Source organism: Lygodium microphyllum, chromosome 3, assembly GCF_053477565.2.
Source record: "Lygodium microphyllum isolate KBCC chromosome 3, Lygodium_microphyllum_v1.1.10, whole genome shotgun sequence".
Taxonomy (NCBI): domain Eukaryota; kingdom Viridiplantae; phylum Streptophyta; class Polypodiopsida; order Schizaeales; family Lygodiaceae; genus Lygodium; species Lygodium microphyllum.
In genome coordinates, this window is record NC_141137.1 from 56526424 (window position 1) to 56538732 (window position 12309).

Consider the following 12309-nt stretch of genomic DNA (forward strand, 5'->3'; position numbering starts at 1 on the left):
TTGTGGAGCTTAGAGTGGAGAGCTATCATATCTTTTTGCAAGCTTAGATCTCTAATGTGGACAAATTTAGAGTGCATAAATTTTACATACGATATCATGCCCTCCTTTTTAAGAAATGGTGTATCATCCCTTCAGATCTAATATTTTAGAGACAATTATAGATTTGCATTGCGTAATTTTACATACAATACTATTATCTACTTGTTCTTTAAGGTGTGTGTTGTACTATTGCATAATTTAGCATACAAGATTGTTCTCTACATGTTCTTAATGTATAATTGCATAGTTCAACATGCAAGCTCCTTTCTTTTTTTCCTTTTTTTTGTTTTGGTTTTGGGGTGGGGGGTTGGGGGGGGGGGGGGGGGGGTGTTTACTTGTAAATATGAGTATCACATGGATATGGGATGATTCAAAATGCAAGCTCGTTTGTTTTCTTTTTCTAGGTTTGTTTTCTTTTTCCAAGCAGCAAAGGGAAGGGAAGGGAAGGGGAGGATTTTTCTTGTAAATATGAGTATCACATGGATATGGCATTAAGGGAGCTTTGAAATCCCTTTTTAAAAACCTCTTCTACACAAGGGTATACTTTAATGGGGATATTCACATATTGGATAGGTAACATATATATTTTATTAATTATATAAATATAGGCAGAGGTTTTTACAATTAGATCTTGAACCCTTATGATGGAACCCTCCACCCATGTATTAAAGACATTAATAATTTCCCGTAGGTAACTTAACCTATCAAACAAACACCAACACTACTAAAGTCCACCAAAAACACTAGTAATTTCACCCACAAAACAAACACTAATATGATTAAATGCACTAGCATTTATTAGCATGACTTTAACGACTATGGGTATCAATGTGCCTTTGTTTAACTATGTTTATCGATGCCACTTAAGTGTGGTAATAATTTTACCCATGAAACCAACATCAATGTCACTAAATGCACTAACCATTATTATCCTAGCTTTGTTAGATGACTTTGTCTAAACATATTATGATTTAAACTAGCACGTTGTTGAATTGTCACAAGATTTTACAATGAAAACTTTCTTTTGTTAAGCATGTTACACCTCAAACTTGCTAGATTAGAGCTTACTAGGTAAACTTGCTAGATTAGAGCTTGCTCAGTAAAATGGAGAAATTCACTTTCATTCATATTACCATCTAATGAAATACAAGTTTTGTTATATGACAAAGTTTAATACATTTTTGAGATTTTTCAAATCTCATAGAACTCTTTATTGTGATGCATGTTTTTCTTAAAAAGAACTTTTAAAAACTTTAATCATTATAATCAAAGTTCAGTGGGCCTATACCTCAACCAAGCTTCCAATTCATCTTGATCTTGTTTGTATTCCTGAAAAATAAACCATTACTCTAGCTAAAAACTCCTTGTTCATGAGTTATCATAAAACACACTAAAGGAATAGATAGATTAGTCAACCAATAAGAACTAGATAGGAAAACCAACCAACCGCGTGAAAAATGGTACAATATAAATGGACAAAAATTATTTGAACTTCAATCCTTATGAAAGTATTTCAATTTTTCATGGTGCTAATTTTGCTAATTATAATATTAGCACTCCACAAAACACATGTTGCCCCATCAATGTGCCAGAATTAATCTATGCACTTTTATAAGGCCGTGCTTAAGAAAGGAACCATAATGAAATTAGGTGGAGTTATAATAATAGAACTATCCTTATATTGTCAGGGATGAGAAGATGAAAAGAATGAAATGGTACTGCATGATTTGACTAGAGTTTGCATTCCAAGCCTTACAAAAGCACTTGCATTTTGGTGAGTGCTAATATGCCCATGTATTTATACATGTTAGCATTCCAAAAATATAAAAGACCCACTTGCACATAGTTCGAATTTGCCCCTATTCACACTCCAAAATTTAGATCCCCCACTTGCACTTTTATACACTAGCTTTTATACGATCAAATTACCTTGTAAGGATTGGATGAGGAGGTGCTCTAATTTGATCCCTTGTAAGGATTGGATGGGGAGGTGCTCTAATGTAGAGGGGGTTTGATGACCAAAACCAATAATGAACTCAAAACACAGCATTATAAGGAACATTCTTTTTTTTTTGTGCAATAAGAGGGGGAGGTTTTGGTGGGTCCTCTCTCTAATAAAAAAACTTATCAATAGCCAAAACCAACAATCAACATGACAACCACAACATTCTAAGAAAGATGAAGCATTGTAGATTCAACATTGAAGTTAACCAGTAAATCAAGGTAGCTCACTATCTCCTCCAAAGGAATGCTATGAGAAGTGGTTATGTATATTTGCATGGGTGCATAATAGAATTGAGAATCTTTAATTTTTGAGAATTGAGCAAATAGGCTAATGTTGAATCATATGCACTACAATGTGTTTTAACTCTTTTGAGAATTGAGCAAATAGGCTAATGTTGAATCATATGCACTACAATGTGTTTTGAGTTAAAATTTGTTCTTTTTTGGGGGGAAGGGAGATTCCAATCTAAACCAAGCATGAAAATCTATACCACCTTTTACAATGCTTTTTGTAAGCTATGTGAGATGACAATAATGTTAAATCATAAGCACTGCAAGTTGTAAGACAATGAAATTTCTAATGAAAACAAAGAATGAAAATTTGTGGACCTAGCTTACTCTCCTTGAGAGTTTCCACCCTTTCCCACAAAAAAATCAAGTCATCTATAGGGCCTTTCAAGGGGCTATCAAATACTCCAATAGATAATGTTTGAAAATGTGCTTTACATACACTACATGCCCTAGGGAGTCCACCTTATAGAACATGTAAGATACCATGTGAGTTCAAAGGAAATGGTAATTTATTTTAGTAAAATTCACAAGATTATATTCATACCACATTTTCATTTAGAGATTCAAATATGAAAATATTATTTATTATGAATATGAAATACAAGATTTTCAGAAGATATTTTGAACATTGAAAACATCAATGGTGTTTATCACAGGAGTATTGGAAGCATAAAATAAGATATGAATTATTTTTTTAGTCTAACCACGTTGTAAACCTATCTGTTTGTACGCACATGCATGTGCATCTAAAAATAAGAGCAAATTGGAAATAAGGCAACAAACACCATCATAAGAGTTCAAAAAGCATAATCAATACTTAATTTAGGTTCAAATATCCAGTAGTTCATGTATCTTTGGTAATTTGTTTTTGTTTTCCAATCTCTTATATGCCTTTGAGGTCTTATGGAAGTGTCTTAAAGGACATTAGTACAACTCTCTCCTCTCCCAATTTGTTTCTATTTTCAACTTTTCTTATACACATTTTTAGGTATTAGAAAGGACACTAATGAAACTCTACCCCCATTGACAAGCGCACATGTGCATTCGCATGCATTCACGCACAACAAACTAACACACCCCCCCCACCCCCCCCCCCCCAAAAAAAAAAACCAAAAAAAGAAACAAAAAACATCCCAATTGACCTTCCTACATTAGCATCGAAGCCATGGTCACCTAGCTTAATAATTCTCATTTTCAATGAAGGATGTGATGGGATAGTTTCCACCTCTAAAAGCTTCCTTCGTCATCAAACCCCCCCCCCCCCCCCCCCCCCCCAAAAAAAAAAAAAAAGCATGTGCCCTAGCTCGTTCCATATAATGGATCCCTCATAGCCCCTTAGAGAACCCCCCCCCCCCCCCCCACACACACACACCCTCCACTACTACCTACAACTCTCTCAATACCTCTATTGATGGTATCACACTTGTCCCCCCTCACATACTAGTCACCTCTCTCATCACCCCACCCCAACTCCAACTATAATCACCCCCCTCCCTTTTGAAAAACCCAAAAAAATAACACATCACCTCAATCATTCCCCCCCCAAACCCCTCTAGTCCCTCCTGTCCCCATGCAAAGCTACCCCCACTAACCACTCAAGAAACCACACAAACACCTCTAATTCCTCCTAGCCCCATGCAAAGCAATGCCACACACCTTTGATCCCTCATGGCCCCATGGAAAGAAAGTTTACCTCCCTCTTCCCACTACTACCTCCCAACCCCACAATCGAGGGTATTTCCCTCTCATTCCACACTCACAAGCCACAACTTTCATCCCCCCCTATTTTCACACCCAGTTTTTTCCTCTATGGATGATAGCTCCCTTTCATTTTCCCTCAAATAACATTTCCCAACCCCCTTATAGAATAAATCTCATCCCTCCTAGTGCCATCTAGAGCAACCCCCACCTAGGTGTCTAAGGTAGCCCCCTCCAAAATGCCCTTCTCTTTTTTTGTTTTTGCTCTTTAAATAGAGCATCAACTTTCATCCCCTCTTCGAACACACCACATAGAGCAACCCCCACCTGAGTGTATAAGCAAGCCCCCTCCAAAATGCCCTTCTCTTTTTATTTTTTTGCTCTTTAAACAGAGCATCAACTTTCATCCCCTCTTCGAACACACCACATCAACTGTCACATAGCCCTTCATCAAATGTATGTTCCCATGTCTGCTTACATTGACTCTCGCATCCCATTTGTTGGTCCCCTTGGCCCCATGAAGAAGAGGTCCCACCTACATTTGTCCACTTCTCTCACCCCACCCTTGCAAAGACAAACTTCAGCCCCACCCTTGCAAAGACAAAAAGGGGAAAAGAAAAATTCACTCTATTGAGGTAGGTCCCTAAGCCTTGTCATCCCCTCAACCCACATTGACTTGCCACGTAGCCCTCTCAACAAACCTAGGCCGCCTATCAATCGTAATGAAGGACCCAATGTAAGTGGTAGAATGGCAGGCTTATTAGTAGAAAGCATGCGAATCCCTTTGGAATATACCAAACATATTGCCAAGAAGAGGAGACACATTTGTTGTCTATCGAGTCATAAGGGGCATGTATGGAGTGTTACAGTGAGAGAGCAGGAGAGATGGCACAATTCCTTTCTATAAATTTTGCACGTTTCTACAACCTCAAAACAGGAAATGTAAGGTGGTAAGTAATTGCAGGCGAGAAGTACCGCAACGGCCTGTTTGATCTCTTCCAGCCTCTCGCTTTGCTTGCGCAGCTTCTCCATGAGCTCGAACTCGCGTTTCTTCAATGGCGACGACAAACAAACAGGCAAAGGAAAATATATGTCAGTGATCAAGAGAGGGCTGTGTGTGTGTGTGTGTGTGTGTGTGTGTGTGTGTGTGTGAGAGAGAGAGAGAGAGAGAGAGAACGAATGTGTCAACAACAGACATGCAAAGGAGACATATCTGTCAGGAATTAAGATCTCCCTCCCTCCCTCCATGCTTCCCCCCTTCTCTCTCTCTCTCTCTCTCTCTCTCTCTCTCTCTCAGAGTGAAGGTGTGTCAACAACAAACATTCAAAGGAAACATATCTGTCAGGAATGAAGCTCTCTCTCTCTCTCTCTCTCTCTGAGAATGAATGTGAACAACAAACAGGCTGCAAAAGAAACATATCTGTCAGGAATTAAGATCTCTCTCTCTCAGAATGAATGCATCACCCTTATGTAGATTGCCTCTCGGCTTTTCTCCTCCTGCCTCATAAACCTCCCTGGCTCGTCGATGCTGAAGCCCCGCCTAATCAAGACAGTACTGATCGTGGGCTTCGTCCATAGGGCACGCTGCAGCTTCAGGCCAGCAACAACCGCCATCGCTTCTGGGAAACTTAGCTCAAACGCCCCACTTTCTGCAGCTATGCTTTAGGAAAGCCGCTTGCCCCGTCCCTCCATTTAGAAGAAAATGTTAGTCACATGACATTCTTAATCAAGCTTCATCGCAAGCAACAAATCTAGTCCATCGTTTTGGATTTCTGAGTTCTATTCAACACAGATGATAGGAGGCAACCGCTCATTTCATTGACCATGTATTTAATCAACACCATGATCTTCCAAAACTTTGGCCAATACAGAAAACCTCAACATTGATCATTTGTATGTCTTTTCTTAGATTTTATAGGTCTTTTAATTGTAGTGTAACTAATTTTTAAAAGAGAAATATTATAATTAAATTCACCCTAGATTTTAACCTTTCAAAACATTTTCTCAAAGAATTTCAAAGTTCTTTTTCCAATCCAAGAACTTATTTGCCACTAAACCTTCATTTTTCGTAAACACTAATCATAGAGCCTCTTTGTAGCTACTGGATGCCTTTTTATTAAGGGCTTACTCAAAACATTTCTCTTCCCTCATAATGAACATCTTTATGGGGATAACTTGGCCCACAAAGCTAAGTCAAACCAAAACTTGAACCTAGGTCTCACCTCCATTACTTCCAATATATGTTCTAGATCTTCAAATTTCCACATCATAATAGGTCCTTGTAGAAGCATGTTGAATACAAGAACCTTAAGTACTTCCTTGTATTAGACATAGAAAGTAATGAAAATAATCAAGTCCTTGCCAACAAAGGAGATGGTTCCTTTTGAATGTGTATAACATATCCTTAACATGTCTTACACCACGATAGTTCTAAATATGTTTGTAGATTGCAACATTTCATTTCTTGGAATACTAAAATCGTATATTACATTCTAGAAAGCATATAAGTACTTTAGCTAATGATATTGCCCTTTGGTTATAAATGCTAGTCTCTAATAGAATATGAATAGTTGTGTGCTTATTGAGTAGCATGTACACGCTGGAAAGGTAGATAGTTGCAAGGTATGATGTGCCTCTCACCAAAACCTTAAGAGGGTATGCCTTCTATCTGGTAGTTAACCAAAAATTCATGGTTCTATGAGCAACATCGTCCAATTCCCCTCTTGGGAATGTGGAACTTGGTTGAATATGCGAGTTCTAATCTCTATGATGGGCAACCACTCTAACATTAATCTAATTTGGCCATCGTAAGAAGGATCACTTTGCAACAACTAATCAAAGGTGAAAGTGGTGAACACTACATTTGGTTCATATAAAGTGGGATAGCCATTTAAACTTCTATAGCCTCAAGAACAAGCACTCTACCATACTTCATTCCCCTAAAACAATGTTAGCTAGGTTATATGTAATCAAGGTGGTTATGAATGTTGGGTTGCAATCCAAAGTAGTGTAGAAAGCCACCCAACTAATTGGCTCCACCTTTCCATAGCACTGGATCGTCAAGTCCTCTACCCTCCAACTTTCCACCTACTTAGAAGGTGTTATGGTTATAATTACTACCGTACTATGTTTTCCTTCATTGTATCATTAGCACTAGTTTTTTTTTTGCCCTTAACATACTAAATACACATTGGTGACCTATGATTTGACTGCCAACCCACTGTTGGCCTACGAATCCACCACTATGATTCGATTGCTAGCCCACTATTGGCCTACGAATCCACCACAAGGTATATCCCTAAGGGATCATACACAATTTCCTAGGCAATGACCTTGCTAGTAACAATCCTTAGACATAACTCTTAACCCTCCTTTGAGGGACTTCACATACTAGGGTTGGGCTTCATATTGCCTACCGCATGCCTACAATGTCAGGTAGTCTCATAAAAATGCGGCCTCATCACCATGAATGCATGGTCCACACCACCAATGGCAGTCCTACTCCAAGACTAGGCAAACACCTCAAGTACAACACAACTCATCACACTAATGGCCCTCCTAGGCTACACAAGCATGACCAAGGGGAAATTCAATACCCAGAATCAAGTCAAGTCATTATTTCCATCATAATTTTGTTAAGAATGTAGCACAAGTATCATGTACTCATACAAAACAAACAAGATATGGTGGAAGGTAGCTTCTCAGGCTCCAATCTATTCTATTATTTTGGTGTGTTCTCACTTTATAAATGAAAATGACTAAGTGTGCCTTATATAAAGGCACCATGCATACACGCTACAACTTATAGTGCAGATAGAATAGTGCTATGTGTACATATTATTTATCATATACATTTTTTGGCCTTACCATGTACAAGTTGGTGGATATAGCCTAGCATTGTGTGCACCATATATGTCAACACTCCCCCTCAAGATCAAGTCACAAGGAGGATAAGTGCTTGATCTTGCATCACCCAAGCTATGTACTCCCATAGCTTGTTGAAGTAGTCTAGTTTCTCTCGGGCCAATGATTTAGTGAAAATATATGCAACCTAATGCTTAGTAGACACATGTTGTAGGTCTACTTCTCTATTGAGCACCTTCTCACAAATTAAGTGGTAATGGACCTCTATGTGTTTTGTGTGAGCATGAAACACTAGGTCATTAGCTAGCATGATGTTGCTAATGTTATCACAATAAAGAGGTACATGCTCCATTATGTCATAGCCAATCTCCTCTAGCAAGGTGTGTAACCATATGGCTTCACATGCTACAATTGTTGCCCCTTTGTACTCAACCTCTATAGAAGATAGAACAATGGTAGGTTGCCTCTTTGACATCCATGAAGCTACTACACCTAATAGAATGAATACACAAATCGATGTTGATCTTTGATGATCGCACTACCTACCCAATCTACATTAGTGTAAGCATAAAGTGTGGGCTCAATGTCTACCCTATAATGTAATCCATAACCCATTGTAGACTTCACATAACACATGATCTTATGTACTACATCTAAATGAGCTTTCCCCAGTGACTTGGTGCACAAATCAGATGCCATATGCATGCGTAGTGAATGCCGAAAGGTCCCCAAGAACAAAGAACTCTACATAAAAATCGTAAAAGCAAGAAGAGAGTTTGCACAACATGAGACAAGAAGACCAATTGGGTACAATCTCCCCCCATGCCTTGTGTGAGTGCTCTAGAAGGCATGTATTTATAAATTTATTAATCTCCAAGCTCAAAAATAGCCCAATTTACAATTAGCATGCTTTGGCTTTTGTGTTTGCTTTTATCCAAATAAAGAATAAAGCGATTGGGCATCCCAAAAATCGAGTTGTGCCCAAATACAATGTCCAATAATGAAATATTTAAACCGAGTACCTATACGCATACAAAATAATAAATGTTTGTCAAGCACTTTAATAAATAAGCACGCATAAATAAATATTGGTGCCACGCCTTTAATAAATAAGCACGCCTAAATAAATATTGGTACCACGCCTTTAATGATAAGGCGCGCGCCCATCAAAAATGATAATTTCTTCTAGGCCATTTGTTCACTCTTTCAGTCTGAGGGTGGTATGCAATGGACGGAGCAAGCTTGGTCCCCATGGAGGTAAAAACTATCTGCCAAAAGTTACTCATAAACTTCGCCTCCCGATTGGCCTTAGTTGGGATAAAGTGGGAAACTTTGGTGAGGCGATCAACAATCACATAGATACTATTCCACCCTTTCTTAGTCGCAGGAAGGCCAGTGATAAAGTCCATTGTGATGTGAGTCCATTTCCCTTCAGGGATAGGGAGAGGCTACAAGAGGCCAGCGGGCCTGAGTGTACTATCCTTTGTCAAGATTGTGGGAGAGAAGGAAGGAGTCTCACTTGTAGCTTTCTTGCTTGCACAATGGGGGAATACACACACAGGTGGAGGCTGAAAAATAGTTTTCCTCTTCTTAGTTGTGTAAGCCAAAAGAACTCCAGTACATAGAAATAGAAGAACCCTATATATGGGTCTCAAACCAAACTCAACTAACTAAGGTGGCATACTAACTGAGCCACGAACTAGAGTAGATAAGGATAGCTGTCATCTAACTATTATTCATGGGTGGTGTATCAACCGCATCTGCAACTGACAAGTCGGTGACATAAATGCACAACGGCTATCCTTTGTCAAGATTGTGGGAGAGAAGGAAGGAGTCTCACTTGTAGCTTTCTTGCTTGCACAATGGGGGAATACACACACAGGTGGAGGCTGAAAAATAGTTTTCCTCTTCTTAGTTGTGTAAGCCAAAAGAACTCCAGTACATAGAAATAGAAGAACCCTATATATGGGTCTCAAACCAAACTCAACTAACTAAGGTGGCATACTAACTGAGCCACGAACTAGAGTAGATAAGGATAGCTGTCATCTAACTATTATTCATGGGTGGTGTATCAACCGCATCTGCAACTGACAAGTCGGTGACATAAATGCACAACGGCTACCCTGGCATATCACGAGTGGAGCTCGATATCTCAACACTCCCCCTCGAGCTCATTCCCAATTCCTGCACACCAAGCAGGTCTCTGAACTTGCGCAGCTTCTCTGCGCCCAATGCCTTCGTAAATATGTCATCTACCTGATCCTCTGTGCTGACATAAACTAGATCAATAAGATCTAGTAAAACTCTCTCTTGCACATAGTGATAATGCACCTCAATGTGCTTTGTTTTAGCATGATAGACTGGGTCATTTGCCAAGTGTATACTGCTCATGTTGTCACAATAAATGACTACTGGCCCATCTGTAGGCTGATGCATATCATAAAGTAGCTTATGCAACCAAGCTACCTCACATGCAGCCATTGCTGCACCCCTATACTCAGCCTCTGTGCTCGATAAGGCAACTGTAGGCTGTTTCTTGCTGCTCCAAGTGACTGCAGCACTCCCAAAAGAAAACACATATCCACTGGTAGATCGTCTATCAGAAATGCTACCAGCCCAATCAGCATCAATGTATCCATGCAACGGTATCTGAACCCCAGTCTCATAAAATAGTCCATACTGCAATGTGGACTTCACATACCTGAGTATGCGTCTAGCTACATCCAAATGCGGTTTCCTTGGAGCCTGCATAAACTGACTTACCAATCCAACAGCATAGCTCAAATCTGGCCTGGTAATAGTCATATAAATCAAACTTCCTACTATGCAGCTGTACATAGTAGGGTCTTCCAGAAGCTCACCTGCATCTGCGCTCAGCTTCACATTCTGCTCCAAAGGAACTAAAATAGGCTTACAGCCTGTCATCCCATATTTGGATAGCATGTCCAATCCATACTGCCTCTGCAAGAGCCATATCCCACTTGGTGATCTAATCACCTCAATGCCCAAGAAATAACGCAGCTCTCCCAAATCTTTCATCTCAAACTTCTGCTTTAATAGCATTTTCACATGAAGGATATCTTCATCACTGTCACCTGTCATAATCAAATCATCAACATAAATGACAAGTAGCATAATACATTTCTCTGTTTTTCTCACATAAAGTGAGAAATCTGCCTTGGAAATCTGAAAGCCAATAGTGACAAGATACTGTCATATCTTGTCAGACCATGCTCTAGGTGCTTGCTTCAAGCCATACAAGGCTTTCTTCAACCTGCAAACAAACTCAGGATGAACAGCATGCACATAACCTGGTGGCTACTCCATATATACCTCTTCTTGCAAATCACCATGCAAGAAGGCATTCTTTACATTCATCTGATGTAAAGACCATTCCTTTGATGCAGCCATAGCAATGACTGCTCTTACGGTTGCCATCCTTACAACCGGACTGAATGTTTCTTCATAATCAATGCCATATGTTTGTGCATACCCCTTGACTACTAATCTTGCCTTGTATCTGTTCACAGAACCATCTGCATTGTGCTTCACCTTATAAACCCACTTACAACCAATTGCATTCTTACCTTTAGGCAAAGGTACCAATTCCCATGTAGCATTTGCTTCCAAGGCATCCATTTCTTCATCCATGGATTTCTCCCATTTTTCTTTTCCCATGGCTTGCTCAAAAGAAGTGGGTTCTGGTTCCTATATCACTTTGACCATATATGCATAGTGAATGGCTGTAAATCCATCATATTTCAGCCTATCCACAAGATACCTAGCTCTGGTAGACCTGCGCAAAGTAGGTTCACTCCCAGATGCTCTCAAAACATCCCTAGTCTTCCTTACTCCAGGTGTAACAATAGAAGGAATACCCAACTCATCATCAATGCTCTGTTCTGAGCCACTGGATTCACCATCCACATAAGAGTGACCTGCATTCACATCAAACATGGGCTGATCTACCTTCTCTTTTCCTTTTCGTGATACCTGCATACCACTATCTGCATTGCTTTGAGAAGATTCTCCTGATCTCAATCTACCTATCCATGGCGAAGAATGTGAACCACTGCTAGAGGACGCTCCAGGTCCACTAATATCTTGTGACTGCTGCTGTGAATTCTATGCAACATTACCATTTTGTGCATCTACATTATCAATCACATTTACTGGTTTATACCAGCTACTCATCTCATAAAAAACAACATCTTTGCTCACTGTAAACTTACGAGTAGAAGGGTTATAGCATCTATACTCTTTTTGCTGCAGAGAATAACCAATAAAGATGCACTTCTCAGCTTTTGGATCCAACTTGGATCTCAACTCATCTGGCACATGAACATAGGTAATGCAACCCAAAATTTTCAAATGAAAAATATCTGGTTTTCTACCAGTATACCTCTCCTCTGG

The 12309-nt window shown here is 39.5% G+C and overlaps 1 long non-coding RNA gene across 1 annotated transcript; it reads right to left on the minus strand.

The window, feature by feature from the left end:
* Positions 1-1152: 1152 nt before the first annotated feature.
* On the minus strand, positions 1153-5751 carry LOC148038370 (uncharacterized). Its single transcript, XR_015690431.1, has 3 exons — positions 5497-5751; positions 5008-5082; positions 1153-1368 (listed from the first exon to the last, which is right to left on the minus strand). It is a non-coding gene; the product is annotated as an uncharacterized LOC148038370 (long non-coding RNA).
* Between the last annotated feature and the right edge of the window lie 6558 nt (positions 5752-12309).